General features: G+C 41.8%; 1 pseudogene; it reads right to left on the bottom strand.

The window, feature by feature from the left end:
• The window catches only part of LOC122455186, a 36,079-nt pseudogene extending 14,290 nt beyond the window's left edge, over positions 1-21,789 (bottom strand).
• Positions 21,790-26,994: the final 5,205 nt, after the last annotated feature.

The following is a 26,994-nucleotide window of genomic DNA, read 5'->3' as shown; positions in this document are numbered from 1 at the left end:
AACATGCTGAAGAGGTCTTAATAGTCACAAGTCTGAAAGGGCTGTCAATGACACCCGCCCTCAAGAAATGTCCTGGGGTAAATAAATCATTGGAAAAGAATTCCAAACAGGGCCAACTTTCAGGAAAGCAGATTCAAGAAGTAAATTGTACTCACAAGGTGTACAATAACAAAATACAAAAGCATATAACAAAAAAATAACAAAAGCACATGAAAACATACTCCACATCAGTAATTACTAAGTCACTGCCAATCAAACTACAGTGAAGTATCACCCCACACTGGTCTCAATGGCCATCGTTGAGAAGATCTACAAAGAACAAATACTGCAGAGGATGTACAGAAAAGGGATCCTGGAAAGGGGGATCCTACAGTCTTGGTGGGACTGTTAACTGGTGAAGACACTATTGAAAACAGCATGGAGTTTCCTTGAACATTAAACATACAGCATATGATCCTGAAATCCCAGTCCCAGGTTCATATCTGGAGAAATTCATCATTCAAAATGACATGTGCACCCCAATTTTCAGGCTAGCACTATTTACAACAGCCAAGACATAGAATCCACAAAGAATTATCCACTGACAGAAGAATGAAGACTGTATGGTATATCTATACACTGGAATACTACTTAGCCATTAAAGAGAATGAAATAATGACATTGGCAGCCGCATGGATGGACTGAGAAATTTTCAAACCAAGTGAGGTAAGTCAGAGAGAAAAAGGCAAACATCCTAAGATATCACATACAGGCGAGATCTATAAATTCATCCCAATGAACTAATGTACAAAACAGAAACGGACTCACAGATTGAGAAAAACAAATTCTGATTATCCAAAGAAAATTAGAAGGGAGGGATAAATTAATATATAAACACTAATATTTATCAAATTGATAATCAAATAGAACCTACTGAATAATAGAACAGGGAACTCTACTGAAAAAACCATAGTAACCCATATGAGAAAAAAACAGAAAAAGAATAGATATACTTTTATGTAAAAATCAAATCAAATTTCTGTACACCTAAAACTAACAAAACAACGGAAATCAACTCTACTCCACTATAAAGTAAAGATTAAATTACAAATTAAATTACCCGAGCTTGGTCTTGGGGAAATCAGACAGCGGTGACCTATGAATTAGCATGTGATAAACTATGGTATTAATATGATGCCTCCAAAGGTTTTCATTCTCCAGAACACAGAGCAAGAGCCCACCCAAAGGTGCCTGACTTCACGTGAATGTGACAATGTGAACAGAAGAAAAAGGACCACAGGTTAATCAGGGCAACACCCGCAATTCAGATGTTGGGAGTCTCAGAGGCAACAAGACATACAGCAGGTAAAGAGCAGATATGCGGTCTCCAGGTACCGGATCCTGACCCATGTGAGACCCACACAATCCCCAGACCTGCCCCTGGGGTCCCACGACCCTTGGTTAGGACACCAGGTCTCTGCTGGTTGGGCCCCCAAGGTGGAAACGAGTGGGTTCCTCCTGGGATGGCAGAAAGAGGTAGGGTCGGTCTCCTCTCCCCACTCTTGTCACAGGAAAGCCCTCCTTTTTCCCCTTTGGTTCTGTGTGATATTAACTGTTTTTATAGCTGTCATGATAAATGTTGAACACTACCTTGGACCTGGCATGCTTGATTCTTTCTTGTTCCACCGAGGTGTGGAGAAAACACGCCAGACGCAGGGCTGAAAGGCAAAGGGCAGGTCTGTTCTCTGCTGAGCAGGTACGGTCGACTGGAAGGAGGTCACAGCAGCAACCTCACCTGCTGCCCTTTGGCTTTTTGCCTGATCCGTGTGCCCTGCAATCAGTTCACAGGTGGACCTGCCTCCCTTCCCACCATGCTCGTGCTGGAAAATGGAATAATTCCCAGGTAGACACCCGAGGAGTCTCCCAGAGCCCCAGGGAGGGTGAACCTCGCGGAGGGTAAAGAGGCAAACAGGCACGGACCTGTATAAAGTGAATACCGTAAAGCATTAATTTCTAAACACAAGTGACGCTCTCATTATTTGTCCCTGTTTCTTAGCTTTGTTTGTGGTCTCCCCGCACACATGATCCTGACCTGTGCAGATGGGGTGAGACTCACACAGTGCCCAGACCCCCCAACTGGGGTCACACGTCCCCTCAGTCAGGACACCATGGCTGTGGTCAGCCGGCCTCCAATGTATAAACAAGCCAGGTCTCTGGGACCTCTGGAGACCCCAGAAAGAAGTCTAGGGTTGGTCTCCTCTCCCCTCAGTTGTCCCGGAGAAGTCAGGCCCCTCCTCTTTTCACTTTGGTTTTGTGTGACTTTTTCTGGTTTGAAAGCCCATGCTAGAGGTGAACACAGTACCTTGGTTCTGGCAGGCTCTGTCTTTCTTGTCCTGCTGAGGTGCTGAGAAAACAGGAGAGCTGGCTGAAAGACGAGGGGCAGCTCTGTTCTCTTCGGAGGAGAGACTGGTTTGGAAGGAGACCACAGCAGCAACCTCACCTGCTGCCCATTGACTTTATGCCCGATCCCTGTGCCCTGGAACCAATTCACCAGGTGAACCTGCCTCCCTACTCAACCTGAATGTGCTGGAAAATTGGAATAATTACCAGGTTGCCCACCTGAGGGGTCGCCAGGAGCCCCAGGAAGGTGAACCTGGCAGGGGACAGACTAGGAGCCCTACCACAGCACTGACCCCCGGGAGGGCCATGGAACCCCACTCAGAGGAGAGCACGGTTACCCAGAGAAGCCCACCTCAGCCCCAGACCCCAGACATCTGAGCACTGACGTTCAGATGCAGGCATGGAGTTTTCCAGGACAGAGGCCAGGCCGGGTCTCTACCCCGGTCTCCATGTCCTAGTGCACAGAGTACAAGTCAGGTCTAAATGGTCTCATCGCAGAAAGCTCATGGTCTCATCTAAACATCATCAGTGTAGACAGGCCTTCAGTTCAGTTCAGTCACTCAGTCGTGTTCGACTCTTTGCAACCCCATGAATTGCAGCACGCCAGGCCTCCCTGTTCATCACAAACTCCTGGAGTTTACTCAAACTCATGCGCATCGAGTTGGTGATGCCATCCAGCCATCTCATCCTCTGTTGCCCCCTTCTCCTCCTGCCCCCAATCCCTCCAAGCATCAGAGTCTTTTACAATGAGTCAACTCTTCGCATGAGGTGGCCAAAGTACTGGAGTTTCAGCTTCAGCATCAGTCCTTCCAATGAACACTCAGGACTGATCTCCTTTAGGATGGACTGGTTGGACCTCCTTGCAGTCCAAGGGACTCTCAAGAGTCTTCTCCAACACCACAGTTCAAAAGCATCCATTCTTTGGCGCTCAGCTTTCTTTACAGTCCAACTCTCACATCCATACATGACCACTGGAAAAACCATAGCCTTGACCAGACGGACCTTTGTTGGTAAAGTAATGTCCCTGCTTTTTAATATGCTATCTAGGTTGGTTATAACTTTCCTTCCAAGGAGTAAGTGTCTTTTAATTTCATGGCTGCAGTCGCCATCCGCAGTGATGTTGGAGCCCCCCAAAATAAAGTCTGACACTGTTTCCACTGTCTCCCCATCTATTTCCCATGAGGTGATGGGACTGGATGCCATGATCTTAGTTTTCTGAATGTTGAGCTTTAAACCAAGTTTTTCACTCTCCTCTTTCACTTTCACCGAGAGGCTTTTTAGTGCCTCTTCACTTTCTGCCATAAGGGTGGTGTCATCTGCGTATCTGAGGTTATTGATATTTCTCCCGGCAATCTTAATTCCAGCCTGTGCTTCTTCCAGCCCAGCATTTCTCATGATGTACTCTGCATATAAGTTAAATAAGCAGGGTGACAATATACAGCCTTGACATACTCCTTTTCCTATTTGGAACCAGTCTGTTGTTTCATGTCCAGTTCTAACTGTTGCTTCCTGACCTGCATACAGGTTTCTCAAGACGCAGGTCAGGTGGTCTGGTATTCCCATCTCCTACAGAATTTTCCACAGTTTATTGTGATCCACACAGTCGAAAGCTTTGGTGTAGTCAGTAAAGCAGAAATAGATGAGACAGGACTTAGAGAGGTCTAAATCTACCATTAGACAGAACTTGGTCGGGCTCAGACGAGTTTAGGACTGGTGTCCTAGGAGGCACAGGTCACACACACGCAGGGTTTCTCATTGTTGGACAGGGGGCTCACCGTTGTGCAGGAACTAAGATGTGCATTTCTTGAAGAAATCAGCACTGTGCTTCATACTTCAACCACAGCAGGAAACTGAAAGAATCTTGTGTTAGCATTTAAATTAGCACTGTCTTCAGTGTTAAAGGCACACCTCACCTCTGCATTGAACTTAAGGTGTCAGTCAATATAAAGGAATGGAATGACCATCCTGAGCCAATTCCATTATGTGTAAATGCATGCCATTTTAATATTTTATGCAGTCTGACAAGTAGATGAGCTCAGACTTAAAATTCTTAAAAGCATATTTATCATAACAAGAAATGTATATATTAATATTGTGTGCCTGGTCGCTCAGTCATGTCGACTCTTTGCCGACAAGAACCACATGGATTGTTGTCCTCTAGGCTCTCCTGTCCATGGGATTTCCCAGGCAAGAATACAGGAGTGGGTAGCCATTTCCTCCTCCAGGGGGTCTTCCTGACCCAGCGATTAAGCACACGTCTCCTGCCTTGGCAGGTGGATTTGTTACCACTGAGCTACCATGGAAGCCATTAATACTACAGTTTTCAATAAAGATTGATGTGTTATTACAAAAACCAACAAACAAAAAACCCCAACCCTAACCTCTAGAGGTGGATTCTCTCTACTCTTTTTGAATCACACTTGGGGAAGTGCTCAGAGATCTTTCACTGCAGAGCTGACTTATGGACATTCTTATTGCAAGGTAGTCAGGTGTACAAAAACAGCTGCTAGAAAAGCAGGAACACAAAAGGTCTACATGAATTTAGACTCCCTGTGAATTCTTCTCTTTTGAGATAACAAGTCCTGCTATGGTGTTTATCATGTGGCGGAAAAAGACCAGAATGAAAACTGAAGGTGGTGACAAGTCTGGCGGATGATTCACTAACTACAGGGTGAATTTGACTGCACCAACCTGCACACAGTCTGCCTCAGAGACCTGCACTCTGTCTTCTAAACCCACGAAGGAAAAGGCCTGGCTGAGCTGACGGGAACTGGCAGTTCTCACCAATAGTTGCTTCCAACCTTCCCTTCCTCCATCTGTTATTAGCTGATATCTTAAATATTTTATTTTATTAATTTGGCTGTGCTCGGTCGTGGGTCTTCCCTGGTGGCTCAGAAGGTAAAGAATCTGCCTGCAGTGCGGGAGACCTGGGTTCAGTCCCTGGGTCAGGAAGATCCCAGGGAGGAGGACATGGCAACTCACTCCAGTATTCTTGCCTGGAGAATCCCAGGGACAGAGGAACCTGGTGAGCTGCATTTCAAGGGGTCACAAAGCGTCAGACACAACCGAATCCACTGAGCATGCCAGGCCTTAGTTGCTGCACACAGGGTCTTTGATTTTCACTGTGGCATGTGGATTTTTGTGTGTGTGTGTGTGTGTGTTTTTCAGTTGTGGCATGTGGGATCTTTAGTTGTGACATATGAGCTCTTAGTTGCAACATGTGGGATCTAGTTCCCTAAACAGGGATTGAACCTGGGCCCCCTTCATTGGGAGCTTGGAGTTCTAGCCACTGGACCACCAGGGAAGTCCAAGTTATTAGCTGATCTTGCAGACATGGATTCTACCCAAAGAAACCAAAGAGGCACCCTCCTGCACCCCGCCCCTGCTATACTGCACATCTAGCCTTCCGTGAGGAAGTCACATTCTAGGGACTCAGCAGCGTCAGCACCTTTGACCCTACATTCATGGTTGAATTCTGTAACACCAAGACACTTGTCACAGCCAGGCCCGGCATGCAAGGGAAGATCTTCCTGGAAGGTGCCATCTCTGGCTTGCGTCCTGGCTCCGTCTCATCTCTCAGTCCACAGGTCACCTCACTGCAGAGATTGCTCCTGACTGTTCTCTCTAAAATGATTTCTGGTACTGTCTCAGTATCTCTTCTTATTTTCTTTGTGTATATGTGTGTGTTTAAAATTAATTTTTATTGGAGTATAGTTTCTGTGCAATGTTGTGTTAGTTTATTTGGTATAACAAAATGAATCAGCTCTTGGTACACATATACCCCCTCTATTTTGGATTTCTCTCTCATTTAGGTCACCACAAAGCAATGAGTAGAGTTTCCTGTGCTATACAGTAGGTTCTCATTAGTTACCTATTTTATACATAGTATCAATAGTGTTGGAGAAGGGCATGGCAACCCATTTCAATATTCTTGCCTGGAGAATCCCATGGACAGAGGAGCCTGGAGAGGCACAGTCCATGGGGTCACAAAGAGTCAGACATGCCTGCAACAACCAAGCAGGTACGAACACGCATCAGTAGTGTATATATGTCAATCTCAGCTCCCAATTCATCCTGCCTGCTTCCCTCAGTATCCATACACTTGTTCTCTACATCTGTGTCTCTATTTCTGTCTTGCAGGTAAGTTCATCTGTACTATTTTTCTAGATTCTACGTATATACGTTAATATACGATATTTGTTTTTCTCTTTATGACTTACTTGACCCAGGTGGCGCTGGTGGTAAGCAACCCGCCTGCCAATGCAGGAGACATAAGAGATGTGGGTTCGATCCCTGGGTCACAAAGATCCACCGGAGGAGGGCATGGCAACTCACTCCAGTATTTTTGCCTGGGACATCCCGTGGATAGAGGAGCCTGGCAGGCAACAGTCCATAGGGTCACAAAGAATTGGACACAACTGAATCGACTTAGCACATGACATTCTCTAGGTTCATTCCCTTCTTGTTTTCATCTAGCCCTTTGCAAAGTAAAAAAAAAAAAAATCTCATTTTATGTGTCTGCCTCGTATTCCTAGAGTCTACGGTTGCAGCAGGCAGGAACACTTCAGTCTGTCTCCTCCTATATTTCCAGCCTGGGCACATTGAAGAGGGCTCAGGATGGATTGAATGAAGGAGTGAATGATAGGCTGGTTCACTTCTCTATTTTCTTCTGGCTATGAAATTGGATTAAAACATGGTCTGGGATCAAAGCCATTCCAGAGAATAAATATACAGATAATAACTGAATTATGCCTTAGCAAAAGATAGTGTGCAACAAGAGGGGATTGTCAATAACCTAAAAGAATATATTTTCTCTGGCAATGGAGCCATGGAACATTTTTTGAATAGTGATGAAAAAGAGATTCCAAAGGCATAAGACTCTTGCTGATGAACAGTTGCACAAAGGGTGTACATTTCTATGAAAATAAGTATGTACTCCGTCACTCAATCATGTCTGACACTTTGCAATCCCATGAACTGTAGCCTGCCAGGGTCCTCTGTCCATGGGGATTCTCCAGGCAAGAATGCTGGAGTGGGTTTGCTATGTCCTCCTCCAAGGGATCTTCCTAACCCAGGGATTGAACCCAGGGATTGAACCCAGGTCTCCCACATTGCAGGTGGATTCTTTACTGTCTGGACCACCGGGGAAGCCCCAAAATAAGTATATCTGGGCTCAATAAGAGCAGAGTCAGTTTGTCACAATCTCAGGTTTATTTTGCTATTTTATCTAGAGTTGCATAACCACATGGAACCTCCACTAACTCACCAATCCATAAAGGGTGGAAAATGCTGTGGATTCTATCTGTATATACAGTCCTGTACATTGCAGATTGCATCCTAACAGCCTTCCAGATGAGCTGGAAACAATCACCTGCCAGTATCTCAAGGAAGCTTTCTCAGACTCTTGCTGGTTCCTAGGCCATCTAATTCTGCATTTCTCCTTCACTGAGTTGTGTGGATTATTGTGGAAATAAAAGGTCTTGGGCAAGAAATGCCTGGAAGCCAGTCCCATCTCTGGAGAGTAATGATCTGTGACTTCCTTTCAAGGTTTTGAGGATTTGAAGATTAGATAGGATAGACCACATAAGCCACAATGCATAGTGCCTTGCACACTGTAAATTCTCTATAAATATTATTAATGAATGATGAATAATTAATTTGTTATTAATAATTAATTAGCCGATGGAAGGGGAGGAAACTTCTCTCAATAGAGGATGAAAAGGCATTTGACCAGATTTAATATCCAACCAGATGAAAAGTGCTTCTTACACTTTTTTTTTAAAGTTAAAAAGTATTTATTTTTAATTGGAGGATAATTACTTTACAATCTCGTGTTGGTTTCTGCCATACATCAACATGAATCCATCATCAAAAAAGTCTGCTTCTTACACTTCTGCCTCCATCAGTTGGTGGTCTAGAAACTAGGAAACTTCTGCTATTGTAAAATAAACTGCTGCTGCTAAGTCGCTTCAGTCGTTTCGGACAATGTGCGACCCCATGGCAGCCTACCAGGCTCCCCTGTCCCTGGGATTCTCCAGGCAAGAACACTGGAGTGGGTTGCCATTTCCTTCTCCAATGCATGAAAGTGAAAAGTGAAAGTGAAGTCGCCCAGTTGTGTCCGACTCTTCGCGACCCCATAGACTGCAGCGTACCAGGCTCCTCCATCCATGGGATTTTCCAGGCAAGAGTACTGGAGTGGGGTGCTATCACCTTCTCTGGCAAAACAAACTAGTTGCTGGATAAATGAGAACGAGCATATTGTACAAGCATTGCTGAACTTTCTAGAAACTAAAGGGTTAAACTTCTCCAGTGGAGACGAATTCAGGATATAAGAATGCACAGACCTGGGAGAATCCCTGAGGACAGTAAAGGGGAGAACAAGAGATTAACACATTGCACGAAGAGGAAGGGAGATGAGCCTGACACATTCAGTTCAGTTCAGTTCATTTCAGTCGCTCAGCCGTGTGTGACTCTTTGCAACCCCATGAATCACAGCACGCCAGGCCTCTCTGTCCATCACCAACGCCTGGAGTTTACTCAAACTCATGCCCATTGAGTCGGTGATGCCATCCAGCCATCTCATCCTCTGTTGCCTCCTTCTGCTCCTGCCCCCAATCCCTCCCAGCATCAGAGTCTTTTCCAATGAGTCAACTCTTCGCATGAGGTGGCCAAAGTATTGGAGTTTCAGCTTCAGCATCAGTCCTTCCAATGAACACCCAGGACTGATCTCCTTTAGGATGGACTGGTTGGATCTCCTTGCAGTCCAAGGGACTCTCAAGAGTCTTCTCCAACACCACAGTTCAAAAGCATCCATTTTTCGGCGCTCAGCTTAGCCTTGACCAGACAGAACTTTGTTGGCAAATTAGGGTCCTTCAAAGGGATAGTCCTTTAAAAGGGGAGTGAAAACCTCTATGCCTGCTGTTGCAGAGCATCAATGAGGAAATCTGCTCATCTCCACAAGCCTCTGGAAGACAGAGAACAAACAGACAAGAAACCAAAACTCAAAACAAAACAACCTTTTCCACTCAGAAAAACTGTAACCCAAAGGGAGACCTTTTTGGAACTTGGGGTGTGAATAGTTGCTGCTGGCAGGGCCATGCCAATTCCCAGCTAAGAAAATGAAATCACAATGGTGTCAGGTTGGCAGTGGCCTTGGCACTAAACAGAAGCAAAGGCAGGTCCTTTCTGGAGAGAAGGATGCTCCACTTCGAGCCCTCGGGGTTCCCAGAGGATACATTTAGCCAAGAACAACCTCAGAAACAAAAAAATGTGCCAAACCAACTGCTATGAATTTGAGGACTGGCAGAACTCTTAAAAGAATAAAAATAGTGTATACATTTTCCAAGATAGACAAAAGATGGGGCTTCCCTGGTAGCTCAGCTGGTAAAGAATCTGCCTACAATGCAGGAGACCCTGGTTCGATTCCTGGGTCAGGAAGATCCCCTGGAGAAGGGATAGGCTACCCACCCCAGTATTCTCGGGCTTCCCTGCTGCCTCAAATGATAAAGAATCTGCCTGTAATGTGGGAGACCTAGGTTCGATCCCTGGGTTGGGAAGATCCCCTGAGGAGGACATGGCAACCCACTCCAGTATTGAGAACATGGCAACTCACTCTAGTATTCTTGCCTGGAGAATCCCCATGGACAGAGGAGCCTGGTGGGCTACAACCCATGGGGTCTCAGACAGTCAGACACGACTGAGAGACTAAACACAGCACACAGACAGAAGATGGTAGAATGAGGGTGTGCATGTGGGCAATGAATGGAATGAAAGCAAAAAGATAAAAGAATACAAAAATATTAGCATAACAAAATATTTTCAGATAAATACAACTAAATAATTGGTAACATAAAAAGATGAAGGGTCTTGGGCTTCCTGGGTAAAGAATCTACCTGCCAATGCAGGAGACACAGGTTCCATCCCTAATCTGGGAAGATCCCACATGCCATGGAGCAACTAATCCCGTGCATCACAACTATGTGCGCTAGAGCTCTGGAGCTGCGACTACTGAAGTCCACGTGCCCTAGGCCCCGAGCTCTGCAGCAAGAGAAGCCACCGCAATGAGAAGCCCACACACCACAGCTGGAGAGCAGCCCCCGCTCACTGCAACCGCAGAAACGCCTGTGCCGCAATGAAGACCCAGCACAGCCGAAAATAACCAAAAATTTAAAAAAGATGAAGGATCTAAACCCATATGTTAAAAGGCGCAAATTGGGCTGTACGATTAAAAAGACACCAAGTTCAGCTATCTGCTGACTATAAAAGGTTAAAATACCACGTAAGGACATTGAAATGACAGAAATAACAAAAGGAAAGTGTGAAAAGAGATACCCCAGGCAAATGTTAACCAAAAGAAAGCTGATGTCTACGAATATCAAACAAAAAGGGTTTTAAGAGAAAATGTCAGTGAGTGTAGAATATTACTAACGAATGACAAAAAGTGTCATTTCATGAGAGAGAGATAATTTGAAACGCTATCACCTAAAGTTGCATCAAAATATATATTTTTTGATTATGCTTAGAATTATCTCTCCCTGATTTAAAACCAATTATAAGGAAATTGTGACCAATTCATCATTCTATTAGGACATTTTCACTGCCCATATCAGTAGTAATTGTAAGCCCAACCCACAGACACACATAGACACATCACACAAATTGAATGCTTTGCTAACACAGTTAATCAGGTAGATTTCAATGGACATATTTTTCATCTAACAAAGAATACAATTTTTCTCACATACACATGGAGCAGTTACACAATTCAGATAAGTCCTAAGCCATAAAGCAAGCCTCAACACATTTAAAATAATTATTTTCATACAGGACACATTGTGTCATCATAGTGCAATGAAACTTGAGAGTAATAGCACAGTGATAATGAAATACACACCACGTGCTTAGGAATTTAAAAACTCATGAATCAAATACCCCCACATGGAATTCTGTAAACACATTAGCACTGAAGGCTAATAAAGGCGCTACAATCATATTGCCATATGACATTTTGATGATTTAACCTCTGAGGTTATGAAAATAAAAACAGATTTGGGACAATTTAGGCAAATCTTAGGGACACATCCTTCAAGGCTTGGATGCTTCAAGCTGAGTCTGTTTTATCATGAACTGATGCCCATCTTGGCATTTCATTTCAGGATACCAGCTCTGATAGCACCACCACTAGCTTCATGATATGGGCTGATTTGTATCCTCTCCAAGTTCATATGTTGAAGTCTTAAGCCCCAACACCTTACAATGTGGCTGTATTTGGAGATAAGACATTTAAAGGGGCAATAAAAGTAAAATGAGAAGAGGCTGTTAGTGTGGACCCTAACCTAACCTGACTGAGGTCCTCATAAAAACAGAAACAGAGACACAGATGTAGAGAACAAGCATATGGACACCAAGAGTGAGGGGGGCGGGGTGAGCTGGGATGTTGGGATTGATACATGTACACTAGTGACACTATGTGTAAAATAGGTAACTAACGAGAAGTTACTGTTCACCCTAACAGGTGTAAGATCTGACTCCTGATATACTAGTATGAGGGATCTGAGAATTTTTTCCTCTCTGATAATGTCATTTGTCATCTACCTGATAAAACTGTAAATCCATGAAAACAATTTGTTGGGAAGAAGGATGGGGGAAGGGATAGCTAGGGAGTCTGGGAGGGACACGTGCACACTGCTCTATTTAAAATGAATAACCAGCAATCCCACTCCTAGGCATATACCCTGAGGAAACCAAAATTGAAAAAGACACATATATCCCATTGTTCATTCAGCACTATTTACAATACCTAGAACGTGGAAGCAACCTAGATGTTCATCAACAGATGAACTGATAAAGAAGTTGTGGTACATATACACAATGGAATATTACTCAGCCATAAAAAGGAATGCATTTGAGTCAGTTCTAATGAGGTGGATGAACCTAGAACCTATTATACAGAGTGAAGTAAGTCATAAAGAGAAAGATAAATATCATATTCTAACAAATATATATGGAATCTAGAAAAATGGTATTGAAGAATTTATTTACAGGGCAGCAATGGAGAAACAGACATAGAGAATAGACTTATGGACATGGGGAGAGGGGAGGAGAGGGTGAGATGTGTGGAAAGAGTAACAGGGAAACTTACATCACCATATGTAAAATAGATAGCCAAGAGGAATTTTCCGTATGGCTCAGGAAACTCAAGCAGGGGCTCTGCATCAACCTAGAGGGGTGGGATGGGGAGGGAGACGGGAGGGAGGTTCAGAAGTGAGGGGGTATATGTATACCTATGGCTGACAGGTTTGACAGAAAACAAAAAAATTCTGTAAAGCAATTATCCTTCAATAAAAAAATAAAAAAGAATAACCAGCAAGGACCTGTATAGCACAGGGAGCTCTGCTCAATGTCATGTGGCAGCCTGGATGGGAGGGGAATTTGGGGAAGAATGGATACATGCATATGTTTGACTGAGTCCCTTCACTGTTCGCTTGAAACAATCACAACACTGTCAGTTGGCTATACACCAATACAAAATAAAAAGTCGAATAAATAAAATAAAAAGAGAGTAGGACACACCCCCCCACAAACCACGTGAGGATATAGTGAGAAGCTATGCATGCTGAGAGCTCAGTTGCTCGGTCACGTCCACCTCTTTGCAACCCTATGGACTGTAGCCCGCCAGGCTCCTTTGCCCATGGGATTTCCCAGGCAAGAATCCTGGAGTGGGGTGCCATTTCTTGTTACAGGGGATCTTCCCGACTCAGGGATCAAAACCACATCTGCGTCTCCTGCACTGGCAAACCAAGGAGAGGGGGCTTGGAAGAAACGAAACCTGCCCAGCACCTCAATCTGATTCACAGCCTCCAGAATTGTGAAAAATAAATCTCTGCTTTTTAAGCCACCCCATGTGTGGAATTCTGCTGTGGCAGCCCCAGCTGACTCACACTAAGTAAGCATATGTCCCAGTTTTCCAGGTGGTTTCCATATGTGTTCTCATTGAAAAATTAAATATTTTCAATTGTCCACTTTCTAAGAAAGAAAGGGCAACAGCAAGTGCTGTAGTGGGTCCTATTTAACCCTTATTTCCTTGGATGTGATCTCAAAAATAGCATTACCCTGTACCCTCCTGGTTGGGCACATCTGGGAGATGCAATAAAAAGGTTTTACTCCGCTAATCTGCCTTTTCTTCCTAACTTTTGGTTTCAAACTGTAACACGAGACTCTGGTTACCGTGACATCTCCTTACTCTTTGACTGCTGGAATGATCTCAGCGGGGCAGTTCCTGGAGTTTGAGTTCATATTTCTGAACATGACCAAGACCAAGGAAATGAAACATTGGCTCCTGAAGCCCTGCAGCTCAGAGTTCAGGTAGCTCCCCCTTGTCATGGAAAATGGAGACCTGGTCTGTTTTCCTGCAACGACTCCATCACCCACTGTCACATTACTTCCTCAGCTGTGGATCTGGTACACTGGAATTAACCAGTGTTGAGAAGATTTTGACTGAGGAGATGATGATGGGTATTTTAATTAGGTAACTTAAATAACAAAACTGAGGATTTAGGAGTTGGATAGATTAATAGGTGAGAAACTAGATAGAGGAAATAAAAGATGCTGTAATAGTTCAAGCTTGCAAAAAATACTGAAGGTTTGATATAGAATTTGGTAATGCAAAGGTCTGAGAAATTGAAATGCATCTGCAATGCATTTCAAATGAAATTGACAGGATTTGAAAACCCTTTTGTGATAATAACTGGTGCCTTTTGGGAGAGGATGTAAGCTTGTGTATGTGAAAGAACTGACAGAGTTGGCCCTTTTTAATCTATTGCTCTTATTTGATAATTCTAGTTCTATATTCCATTATAATTTTTTGCAAAAGGCTATTGTTAAATTGATCAACTTCATGTTAAATCTTTTTTTTGGTCTCATTCTAGGAGTATTAATTTTACTTTTTATTTTTAATCAATTGTTATTGGCATATAGTTTCTTTACAATGTTATGTTAGTTTCTGCTGTATACCAAGCGAACCAGTATTCAGTTTGTGAATCCCCTGTTTTGGATTTCCTTCCCCTCCAGCTCACCACCGTTCCCTGTGCTGTTCAGCGGGTTCTTGTTAGTTACCTATCTTATCAACAGTGGTGTATATGCATCAATCCCAATCTCCCAATTCGTCTCACCTTCTCTTCCTCCTGGATGTCCACACGTTTATTCTCTATGTCCCTGTCTCTACTTCTGCTTTGTAAATAGGTTCATTAGTACCATTTCCCTAGATTCCACACGTATGCATTAACATACGATATTTGTTTTTCTCTTTCTGACCTACTTCACTCTGTATGACAGAATCTTTTCTTTCATATGTGATCAAAGTAAATTCCCTTAGATGCCTATATCTTTGGATGACAGTAGGAGTTCAATTTCCAGGAAAGGAAATCAACTTCAGACATTTAAAAAAGCTGAAATACCATCATACAACAACATCCTCCTTGTGGAATCACAAGTGTGTTGAGTTTAAGCAAACATAATTAGGCCTGGAAATCAAACTAAAATATGGAGGATGCTCTTTGTGTCCTGAGACATTTCCTTCTTGGCAAATCAGACAGAAAACATGTGTGATTTATGAGAATGCTGACTAAATTACCCTTCAGCAACCACCTTTTCATGGTATCACTTCTCCAAAACCCACATGAGCTGTCACAATCAGGCAAGGAAAGTTTTTCACAAAAGGCTTTAATAAAATGAAATCAAGTAAAATTTTAGAATTGATACAAGGAACATTGCAATCATTAGGTGTGATAATCCTGGGAAAACTTACTGATTTACCCTCATGATCCTTTAAGTCAGACTATTTCCAGATGGCTCATTGGTAAAGAATCTTCCTGCAACGCAGGAGGTGCATGTTCTATCTCTGGGTCAGGAAAATCCCCTGGAGGAGGAAATAGCAACCCACACTAGTATTCTTGCCTGCAAAATTCCACGGACAGAGAAGCCTGGCAGGGTACAGTCTATGGGGTCTCAAAGAGTTGGATAAGACTAAGCCACTAAATAACACATGCATCCAAAATAGGTTGAAAATTTGGTTTCTATTGTTTGTTTGGACACCAAAGAATCAATTGTATATACACTTCTGCAGCTGGCTAGATATGGCTGTTGTGACAAAAGATGTTTGTAGTGTATCTTTGGTTTCTCAGCTTTACACGTATTAGAAAATAAAGGGACCCTGATTTGGTGAGATAGCAGTAGAGACAGTAGCAAAAATAAGTGTCCTGGATCCTCATAAAATGACTCTCCACTCTTTTTCCCCTGTTCTCCTGCTGATACATGAGGGAACTTGGCAGATAGGAAATGTGGAGAGGCCTGGCTACTAGAGTACCATATGCAAATGGACTCAGCGAATTGATTCCACCTCTCATGTGTTTCCACTTAAATCAGGAAAAGCACATAAGAGGGGAAGTGTTCTACCAGCATGAGTCTCAGGGAAACATGCCTCCAAGACATTTCAGCACAATTTTTTCAGCCAAGGTCAGATGAAGGGAAAAGCCAATCAATACACCTAAGTCACATGAGAAAGAGAATCCAACACAAGAGTGTGTGTGAGGGTCTCCCTGGAGATCCCTGCCAGCTTCCCTGAGATTACAGAGACAGACTCAGGCAGAAGCATTATCCTCAGGGGTCCATGGAAATTGCCAGGCTTTGTTTGAAAGCAAGTGTCATGATATCGCAGCCCAGAAATTTCCCTGGATTTCTTGAGGGTTGAACAATTTGGGATGATAAAAGCTCCATCATGTCACAGTGTACACATATATCAAAACATCACATTGTACACCTTAAATATATATAATTATTATTTGTCAGTCATACCTCAGTAAAGCTGGGGGAAAACAGTAATACGTATTCACTGTGGATATTTTGAAAATGATCAGCTATCATCTGACATCTTGGAGAAAGTCATTAGTAACCTGTTAGCTTTCTACTTCCTGTTATTTGCAGGCATAGACATGTTCATATATGTAAAGTTTCTGTTGTCATTGCTGTTGTGTGGAACCATTTTAAAAGTCTTTACTTGTCACAGTATTGTTTCTGTTTTCTATTTTGGTTTTTTGGCCACAAGGCATGTGGGATCTTATTTCCCCCACCAGGGATTGAATCTGCACCCATTGCATCCGAAGGTGATATCTTAACCATTGGACCACCAGGGAAGTCCCAGTGATGTAAAATTTTTTATCATGCTTTTTGAACTTATTATTTACATCACAATCCTTTATAATCACAAAAATTGTTACAAAATATGATTGTAATGACTGTATAAATGTTTGTATCATAATATTTTTAAATGATTTTTGCTATCATTGGATATTTAAATTGTTTCTAAGTTTCCTTTATTATTATAGCAATGAATGATTTTTGAATGTACAGCTAGCTCATATTTGATGATTTTTAAAGAATATGTTCCAAGAGAATTGCTGGAGAAAGTGTATATTCAGTTCAGTTCAGTTCAGTTGCTCAGTCGTGTCCGACTCTTTGCAACCCCATGAACCGCAGCATGCCAGGCTTCCCTGTGCATCACCAACTCCTGGAGTTTACTCAAACTCGTGTCTATTGAGTTGGTGATGCCATCCAACCATCTCATCCTCTGTCATCCCCTTCTCCCACCTTCAATCTTTCCCAGCATCAGGGTCTTTTCAAATGAGTCAGCTCTTCCAATCAGGTGGCCAAAATATTGGAGTTTCAGCTTCAGCATCAGTCCTTCCAATGAATATTCAGGACTGATTTCCTTTAGGATGGACTGGTTGGGTCTCCTTGCAGACCAAGGGACTCTCAAGAGTCTTCTCCAATACCACAGTTCAAAAGCATCAATTCTTTGGCAGTCAGCATTCTTTTCTTTTTTTTTTTCTTGACTCACAATAGCTTCACTTTATTTATTTATTTATTTTTCATTTCTTTTTATTAGTTGTAGGCTAATTACTTTATAATATTGTAGTGATTTTTGCCATACATTGACATGAATCAGCCATGGATCCACATGTGTTCCCCATACCAATCCCCCCTCCCACCTCCCTCCGCATCCCATCCCTCTGGGTCTTCCCAGTGCACCAGCCCTGAGCACTTGTCTCATGCATCCAACCTGGGCTGGTGATCTCTTTTACCCTTGATACTATACTTGTTTCAGTGCTATTCTCTCAGAACATCCCACCCTTGCCATCCATACATCACTACCAGAAAAAGCATAACGTTGACTAGACGGACTTTGTTGGCAAAGTAATGTCTCTACTTTTTAATATGCTGTCTAGGTCGGTCATAACTTTTCTTCCAAGGAGCAAGCATCTTTTAATTCCATGGTTGTGGTTACCATATGCAGTGATTTTGGAGACCCAAGAAATTAAGTCTCTCACTGTTTCCATTGTTTCCCATCTATTTGCCATGAAGTGATGGGACCAAATGCCATGATCTTACTTTTCTGAATGTTGAGTTTTAAGCCAACTTTTTCACTCTCCTCTTTCACTTTCATCAAGAGACTCTTTAGTTCTTCTTCACTTTCTGCCATGAGGGTGGTGTCATCTGAGGTTATTGATATTTCTCCTGGCAATCTTGATTCCAGCTTGTGCTTCATCCAGCCCAGCGTTTCTCATGATGTACTCTGCATAGAAGTTAAATAAGCAGGGTGACAATATACGGCCTTGACATTCTCCTTTTCCTATTTGGAACCAGTCTGTTGTTCCATGTCCAGGTCTAACTGTTGCTTCCTGACCTGCATACAGATTTCTCAAGAGGCAGGTCAGGTGCTCTGGTATTCCCATCTCTTTAAGAATTTTCCCCAGTTTGTTGTGATCCACACAGTCAAAGGCTTTGGCATAGTCAATAAAGCAGAAATATATGTTTTTCTGGAACTCTCTTGCTTTTTCGATGACCCAATGGATGTTGGCAATTTGATCTCTGATTCCTCTGCCTTTTCTAAACCCAGATTGAACATCTGGAAGTTCACAGTTCATGTACTGTTGAAGTCTGGCTTGGAGAATTTTGAGCATTACTTTACTAGTGTGTGAGATGAGTGCAATTGTGCGGTAGTTTGAGCATTCTTTGGCATTGCCTTTCTTTGGCAAACCATTCAGTATCACAGTAATCCAAGTCTATGCCCCAATCAGTAATGCTGAAGAAGCTGAAGTTGAATGCTTCTATGAAGACCTACAAGACCTCCTAGAATGAACACCCAAAAAAGATGTCATTTTCATTATAGGGGACTGGAATGAAAAAGTAGGAAGTCAAGAAACACCTGGAGTAACAGGCAAATTTGGCCTTGGAGTACAGAATGAAGCAGGACAAAGCCTAATAGAGTTTTGCTAAGAGAACACAAACACCCTCTTCCAACAATGCAAGAGAAGACTCTACACATGGACATCATCAGATGGTCTATACCAAAATCAGACTGATTATATTCTTTGCAACCAAAGATGGAGAAGCTCTATACAGTCAACAAAAACAAGACCTGGAGCTGACTGTGGCTTGGATCATGAACTCCTTATGCAAAATTCAGACTTAAATTGAAGAAAGTAGGGAAAACCACTAAACCATTCAGATATGACAAAAATCAAATCCCTTATGATTATACAGTGGAAGTGAGAAATAGATTCAAGGGATTAGATCTGATAGACAGAGTGCCTGAAGAACTATGGATGGAGGTTCATGATATTTTACAGGAGACAGGGATCAAGACCATCCCCAAGAAAAAGTAATGCAAAAAGGCAAAATGGTTGTCTGAGGAGGCCTTACAAATATCTGTGAAAAGAAGAGAAGCAAAAAGCAAAGGAGAAAAGGAAAGATGTACCCATTTGAATGCAGAGTTCCAAAGAATAGCAAGGAGAGATAAGAAAGCCTTCCTCAGTGATCAGTGCAAAGAAACAGAGGAAAACAATAGAATGGGAAAGACTAGAGATCTCTTCAAGAAAATTAGAGATACCAAGGGAACATGTCATGCAAAGATGGGCTCAGTAAAGGAAAGAAATGTCAAGGACCTGACAGAAGAGAAGATATTAAGAAGAGGTGGCAAGAATACACAGAAGAACTATACAAAAAAGATCTTCATGACCCAAATAATCACGATGGTGTGATCACTCACCTAGAGCCAGACGTCCTGGAATGTGAAGTCAAGTGGGCCTTAGAAAGCATCACTACGAACAAAGCTAGTGAAGGTGATGGAATTCCACTTGAAATATTTCAAATCTTAAACGATGATGCTGTGAAAGTGCTGCACTCAATATGTCAGCAAATTTGGAAAACTCAGCAGCGGCCACAGAACTGGAAAACATCAGTTTTTGTTCCAATCCAAAGTGTATATTGTGAAGGTGATTGAAAATAAAATTTCATATCTCCCTTTAGAGTATTTGGTTTCTTTTACATTTTACTATTGGGATGTGAGGGTGATTCCTTAAGTGTTAGCTAATTCTGATATATATCATTACTAATCTTCCTGACCCAGAGATCCAACCCATGTCTCTGATGTCTCCTGCATTGGCAGGTGGGTTCTTTACCACTAGTGCCACCTGGGAAGCCCAGATCTCACTTACATGAGTAATCTAAAATAGTGAAGCCCACAAAAGCAGAGAGTAGAATGCTGTAGTGGGGAGATGGGTAATTGGGAGGTGGCATTAGTGGTAAAGAACCCACCTGTCAATGCAGGAGAGCTGAGACGTTGGTTCTATCCTTGGGTCAGGAAGATCCCCTGGAGGAGGGCATGGCAGCCCACTCCAGTGTTCTTGCTTGGACAATCCCCATGGATGGAGGAGCCTGGCGGGCTATAGTCCATAGCTATAGTCTCAAAGACTCGGACACAGCTGAAGCGACTGAGCATGAACACATAGTCAAAAGGTACAAGCTTTCAGTGATGTAAGATGAAAAATTCCTAGAGATTTCCTGCTCAGATTGTGCCTGTAGTTAACAATACTACTATTGTTAGTGGTATCTACTTAAAATTTTGTTAAGAAGGTAGATCTTATGTTAATCGTTTTATCACAAATAATAATAATAATAATGACAGGAGGAAACTTTTTGAAGGTGATGGATATATTTATGGCATGGATTGTGGTGCTAGTTTTGTGGGTATATGCCTATCTTCAAATTCACCCAATTGTATACACTAAGTAGGTACAGTATTTTGTACATCAATTATACACTCAATCAGTTCAGTTGAGTTGCTCAGTCATGTCCAACTCTTTGCGACCCCATGGACTGCAGCACACCAGGCTTCCTTGTCTATCACCAACTCTTGGAGCTTGCTCAAACTCATGTCCATGGAGTCGGTGATGCCATCCAAACATCTCATCCTCTGTCGTCCCCTTCTTCTCCTGCCTTCAATCTTTCCCGGCATCAGAGTCTTTCCCAATGCATTAGTTCTTTGCATCAGGTGGTTAAAGTATTGGAGCTTCAGCTTTAGCTTCAGTTCTTGCAGTGAATATTCAGGATTAATGAAGTGGTCTTAAAAAGTGTGTGTGTGTGTGTATTTGTATTTCTTTCTGTGTTTATGGTCTCTCCTCTCTATAGCATATAAATACTATCAGGCAGAAACTGTATTTTATAGGCTAAGACACATATTTATTAAGCATCTAATAGATAATTAAATAAATAAATTACTAAATATGTGTCAGGCATAGAGCACAATGACTGCCATACATTAAGTGTCCAGTAAACAGTACCTGCTATTATTTTTGCTACACTGTGAAATGTTATTTATCCATCACTGGAGAGAAATTGAAATCTTGCTTTTTGTCACTTTTATCTTTCCCATCGCCTATCTTCTGGGTCCCTGTAATGCTAACCCTCTTTTTCAAATTTAAAAAATAGTAAACACGGTAAAAATAGTATCTCAGAGTGTATTTAAATATAAAACTTATTGTAAGCATAATTCATTCAGTAACCAACTCTAGTCTCTAATTAAAATAAAATTTGTGAGTTGAAAGACGCCTTTAATGACTTCCTGAGGTATTTGGGATTGACCGAAGGACATCATGGCTACCCTGTACAAGCAGCAGGCTGATGGATTGTTCCTGCCTTGAGATGGAGTTTGGACTATTATTTCATAGCTTACTTGGAAATCTAACCTTACCATCCATTACTCTTGGTATATCGGAATAGCTTTATGTTAAATATATATTCACATAAATGCAAATGATAGAGTACGTTTGAATTCTTAACAAAGGCTGCAAATAAAATTTAAAAGAGAAGGAATTACAGTAACAAATGAGCAGTGCTTCATTAGCAGCTGAGCTATTGGTTGATTAGCTGGTTTGCTTTGCAAAATGTAACAGCCAAGAATATGTTACCTTTGTGTGTCTTTAGTGATGTTGCTCTGCGCATGTCTGGGTTGGTGCAGCGGCGCATCATGGATGCCTTTTTTTCCCCCATAGGAAGGATGGAGCTGCTCACAGGCTGGTGGGTGGGAGGGATGTGACTAAAAGCAGCGTTTATAACCAGTGATTCTAAAGAAGGAAATAGGACATGCATGAAGAAAATGCACCCTGCAATAAGGTGGCTAATTCCATGGAAATACTAGTTGCAGAAGCCGTACTTGGCAGTGTTTCTTAACGCTCTGAGATCATGGAAATTTGTTTCCTTTTTAAGCAAAATGCACACGTGTGCCTATACCAATAATCTGAACACAATTTCAGGAGACTCATGGGTATATGCCCCCTCCATGGACGCTTGAAGATGTGAGGTTTCTTACATCTTGCAAAGCATTGATGATTTCAACAAAACAGAACTGTTTTTTTGTGAGTTTTCAGATAATGCAAAATGAACTGAGCTGGCCTTAGAAAGAAAAAAATTTTTTTTCTATGTAGTGACTTAGATTTTACAGTGTAATCTACCCAAGTCTTTCAGCATTTTTGAAATAGCAAAAGACAGACCCAGTAATTATTTTCAGGGCCACTGAAAAAATGTGGTTAGAAAAATATCCAACACTTGTAAATAAAGACAGAGGATGGTTACGAGTCCTTTAAATGTCATCCTAGGACACTGTTTCACAATCTTTCCCCTAAAGGTTATTTATCATCTAGCAAAATACACCTAAATTTCACTTTGTTACCCATTAAATAGAACCCACACACTGTGAAGTTACATGCTGACTTATGTATTTCTGCATCTGGTAAAAAGACAGTTCTAAAGATTACTTTTGTTTAATTAGCCTGTACAGTTCTACATAGTTGTGTGTGTGTGTGTGTGTGTGTGTGTGTGTGTGTGCTCAGTTGTGTCCAATTCTTTGCGACCTTGTGGACTGTAGCTCGCCAGGCACCTCCGTTCATCGGGTTGTCCAGGCAAGAATACTAGAGCAGGTTGCCATTTACTACTCCAGGGGATCTTCGAGGCCCAGAAATCAGACCTGCATCTCCCTCATCCCCTGCATTGGCAGGAGGATTTTTTTTTTTTTTTACCACTAATCTACCTGGGAAGCCCACATAGTTTTATATCTATTAAATTCATTTCAGCCTTTCTTGGACTGACTGACTCCATCAATCTTCAGTCTTTGAATTGTTCTATAAACCAGTTTCACCATCTTACTGGTCTCTCATGAATTAAGTTAAACAAATATTTGGCACGTGGTCCTTCTATATTTGTATGAGAGTCACAGATGCTGTAATTTGACATGCGGATGGTACTGCATCGTGATTTGAAGAGTCCTTTGCAGAGGAGAGTTTGCCTGGGAACCACGGGCGACAGATCTCAGATACAGGAGAGCAACTCCGTTATCAGAAGTGCTCTGCCATTGGTCATGAATACTGATGTAAGTAACTGGGAGGGGGCAGAACCAAGCTCACGGCAGAACCTGGGCTTGCAATGAGAGATTGAGAGCCTCCTTGAGAGGAAGATGGAAATGCCTTGTAGGGAGAGAGGGTCACTCAATATCTGAGGACAGAATCAGAATTCAGAAAGGCCTGGAAAACTGGAACACTGGGCTGAAAGAAACCACATGTCACACAAAAAAGGAAAACTACATCTGAGGGCTCATAGTATCCATTGCAAAATATTTGAATCCTTTGACTCTGCAGGCCCACATATGTAAATCTATCCCCAGTTAGTAATAAAAAATATGGGAGGAGATTTTTGCCCAAAAATGTTAATTGCAGTGTTGTTAAGAATAATGAAAAATTGGAAGCAATCGAAATGTCAACAATATGGGAATGATTAAGTAAATTGTAGAGCATCTAATTCTGGTTTTTTTTTCCCCTAACAAATCAAAAAGAACATGTATTGTGAAACATAGCACATAACAGAAAAGTGTACACTACATAAATGTGTGTGCAATTTACTGAATTATCATAAAATGAACAGCCAGATAACCACCAACTACACCAAAAAATGAAATGCTACCAGCACCTCATTAACTCTCTTCATATATTCCCTCCAGACCCCAAACCTCTAAAGTCTAAAATAATCATTAGTCTGAATTTTATGATAATCACTTAAAATGGTTTTGTTATGGTTTTATTACCTATGTATGTATTCCTCGACCCTATAGTTTAGCTTTGTCTTTTAAATTCTATTTAAATGGGGTTTTTTTGGTCTGTATACTTCTGCTCAACACAAATTGTTTCCTTTTTTAAAAAATTGAGAAATAATACAGATGCCATAAAATTAATCTATTTAAAGTGTACAAGTCAGTGGTTTTTAGTATCATTTCAAAGTTGCTCAGGCCATCATCACGAATTCCAGAACATTTCCCCCAGAGAAACCCTACATGTGTTTGTGTGCTCAGTCACGCCTGACTCTTTATGACTCCGTGGACTTCAGCCTGCTGCCAGCCTCCTCTGTCCATGGGATTCTCCAGGCAAGAATACTGGAGTGGGTTGCCGTTCCCTTCTCCAGGGGATCCTCCCCACCCAGGGATCGAACCCGAGTCTCCTGTGCCCCCTGCATTGGCAGGTGGGTTCTTTACCACTGAACCACCTGGGAAGCCATACCCATTAGCAGTCACTCCATGTTTCTCATTTCCCCAAGCTCCTGGCAATTACTAATCCACCTTCTGTCCTTGTGGATTTGCCTCTTCTGGATATTCCTGGATATAAAAGGAATCATACAGTATGTAACTTTGGTATCTGGCTTCTTTCACTTCATATACCATTTTTAAGGTAGTTCATTTTATAGTGTATATTAGAACTTGATTTCTTTCTGTGACTGAGTAACATTGCGTTGTAAGGACATACCACATTATACTTACCCATTCATGAGGGGATGGGCTTTTGGGTCATTTCCACTTTGGAGGATATTAGGAATAATGCTGCTATAAGCATTTGCATGCAAGTTTCTGCATGCATATATATTTACATTTCTCTTAAGTAGGAACAAAGGTGTGGAAACGCTGGATCATATGGAATTCTATATTTATTTATTTATTTTTAAAGATTTTTATTTTTTGGTGTGGACCATTTCAAAGTCCTCATTGAACTTGTTACAATATTGTGTCTGTTGTTTCTGTTCTGGATTTTTAGCACTGAGGCCTGTGGGATCTCAGCTCCCTGACCAGGCATCGAACCCATGCCCCCTTCACTGGAAGGTGAAGTCTTAACCACGGACCGCCAGGAATGTCCCTAGAACTCTGTATTTAACCATTTGAAGAACTGCCTCACTTGGTTTTTAAAGCAACTGCACTGTATTACATTCCCACCAACAATGTGTGTGGTGGTGGTGGTTTAGTTGCTAAGTCATATCTGACTCTTGCGACTCCATGGACTGTAACCCTCCAGGCTTCTCTGTCCATGGGATTTTCCAGGCAACAATATGAGAGTGGGTTGCCATTGCCTTCTCCAGGGGATCTTCCTGACCTCAGGATCAAACTCGAGCCTCTGGCATGCAGGAGGATTCTTTAACGCTGAGCCACCTGGGGGGCCAGGATCGTGAGAATAAAGTCACCAGGGAAAGGTCAGGAAGATTTAGTTTTCCCTTAGATTTAGGTCACTGGGTTACACGCTTGAGTCTGATGCTTACAAGTTCATTTGAACTTTAATCTCCTCATTTGTAAAACTGGGGAGTATGACCTACTGCAGAGCTTGTGGTGAGGATTAAATGAGATAATATTTGTGAGAGAAGTGAAAACTATTCCAGCAGAAGGGCTTATTAAGATGACCTAGAAAATATCCTCGAATCTGGGTCCCAAGTGAATGTTGCTACCAGGAGGTGTCTGCTCCTACCATGCCTCATGCACACCTCAAAGGTTCAGATTTAATTGGCCTTGAATGTTTTCTGAGCATCTGGGGTTTTTGAAAAACTCTCCAGGTGACCTCTTAGGCAGCCAGGGTAGCTTCATCCTATTACGAATAGTTAAAAGAGAAGAAGACTTCAAAATGATAGCTTTCAGATCTCTGTTTATCTCCATGGCTGCAACTGACAGCTTGGATTTTGCTTCCAGAAAGCTTAAAAAAAGAAACAAAAATCAGTGAATGTGTGAAAATAGTTCTTGAAATAACTCTCAGAGATGCTTGAATCAATGCGGTAGAAAAAAAAGATGAAAAAGCCAGCAGGCTTCTTTCACTGTTCTGGATTTTTTTTGTGCTGAAAATGAAATGCTCACCTAACCTAGATATGGCTTTTTAAATTCTCTTTTCAAGGTTTTTATTTCCTGTAGCAGTTTCTGCTACTGTTGCAAAATATATCTGCAATAACTAAGGTCTGAATATGTTTCAATGATGTAAAAGAGGATTATGTTTGTGGCAATTCCTGAAAGAAATGTATGTCTTCTGCAAGACAATCCAGCTGCCTCCATCCCCTGTCCACCCCCAACATGAATCTAACATGATTCTTTTGTTTCTTTCTTTGATTCCTTCTGACTCATCTCAGTGGTATTCTGATATAACTATCCAACAGTGTCACCTCATTGGAAATGAACCGTGGACCTAACAATTCTTCCTTATTACCGTCTTTCTTCCTATTCAGAAAAATAACACAGAGGATGTGAAGCCTGGCTTACACTATTCAAAAATTGATTGATTGATTCCATCTAGGGCAATCTTGAGGCTTCCCAGGTGGCTCAGTGGTAAAGAATCCACCTGCCAATGCAGGAGATGCAGGTTCAATCCCTGGGTCCAGAAGATCCCCTGGAGAAGGAGATGACAACCCAATCTAGTGTTCTTGCTGAGGAATCCCATTGACAGAGGAGAGGGCTAAAGTCTATGGGATCTCAAAGAAGTTGGACACGACTTAGCAACTAAACAACAATGACAGGGCAATCACATTTCAAAAAAAAAGTATATACTTTGACACCTGTTGTCATTATCTGGAGGGGGAAATAAAAGTCCTCTTCAACACTTGGATATAAATTGATAAGAGTCACACATGCACATGGGTTATAATTAGTCATCTGAGGTATCAAGTCTTACGCGTGTTCCTATAATGGGAATTTGAGAGACATCCACAACTCTAGTCAAGATGGAGAGTAATCTTCAGGAGGGTAAAACATGAAAATGATTTTATTTAATTCAAAGAGTCATAAATATTACATCTTCATTTCCAAGTTTATCTTAGAAAATTAATATCACCTTGTTCCATTCAGTGCCTTTTCTCTTGAAATCTTTTTTTTTTATTACTATTATATTGCTGGCCTTACCCTTAATTTTATTTTATATTTTAAATTTATATTTGTTT

This window comes from Cervus canadensis, chromosome 17 (genome assembly GCF_019320065.1).
Source record: "Cervus canadensis isolate Bull #8, Minnesota chromosome 17, ASM1932006v1, whole genome shotgun sequence".
Lineage (NCBI taxonomy): Eukaryota > Metazoa > Chordata > Mammalia > Artiodactyla > Cervidae > Cervus > Cervus canadensis.
The sequence above is the reverse complement of the archived record's forward strand: the minus strand, read 5'-3'. Positions and strand labels throughout refer to the sequence as shown.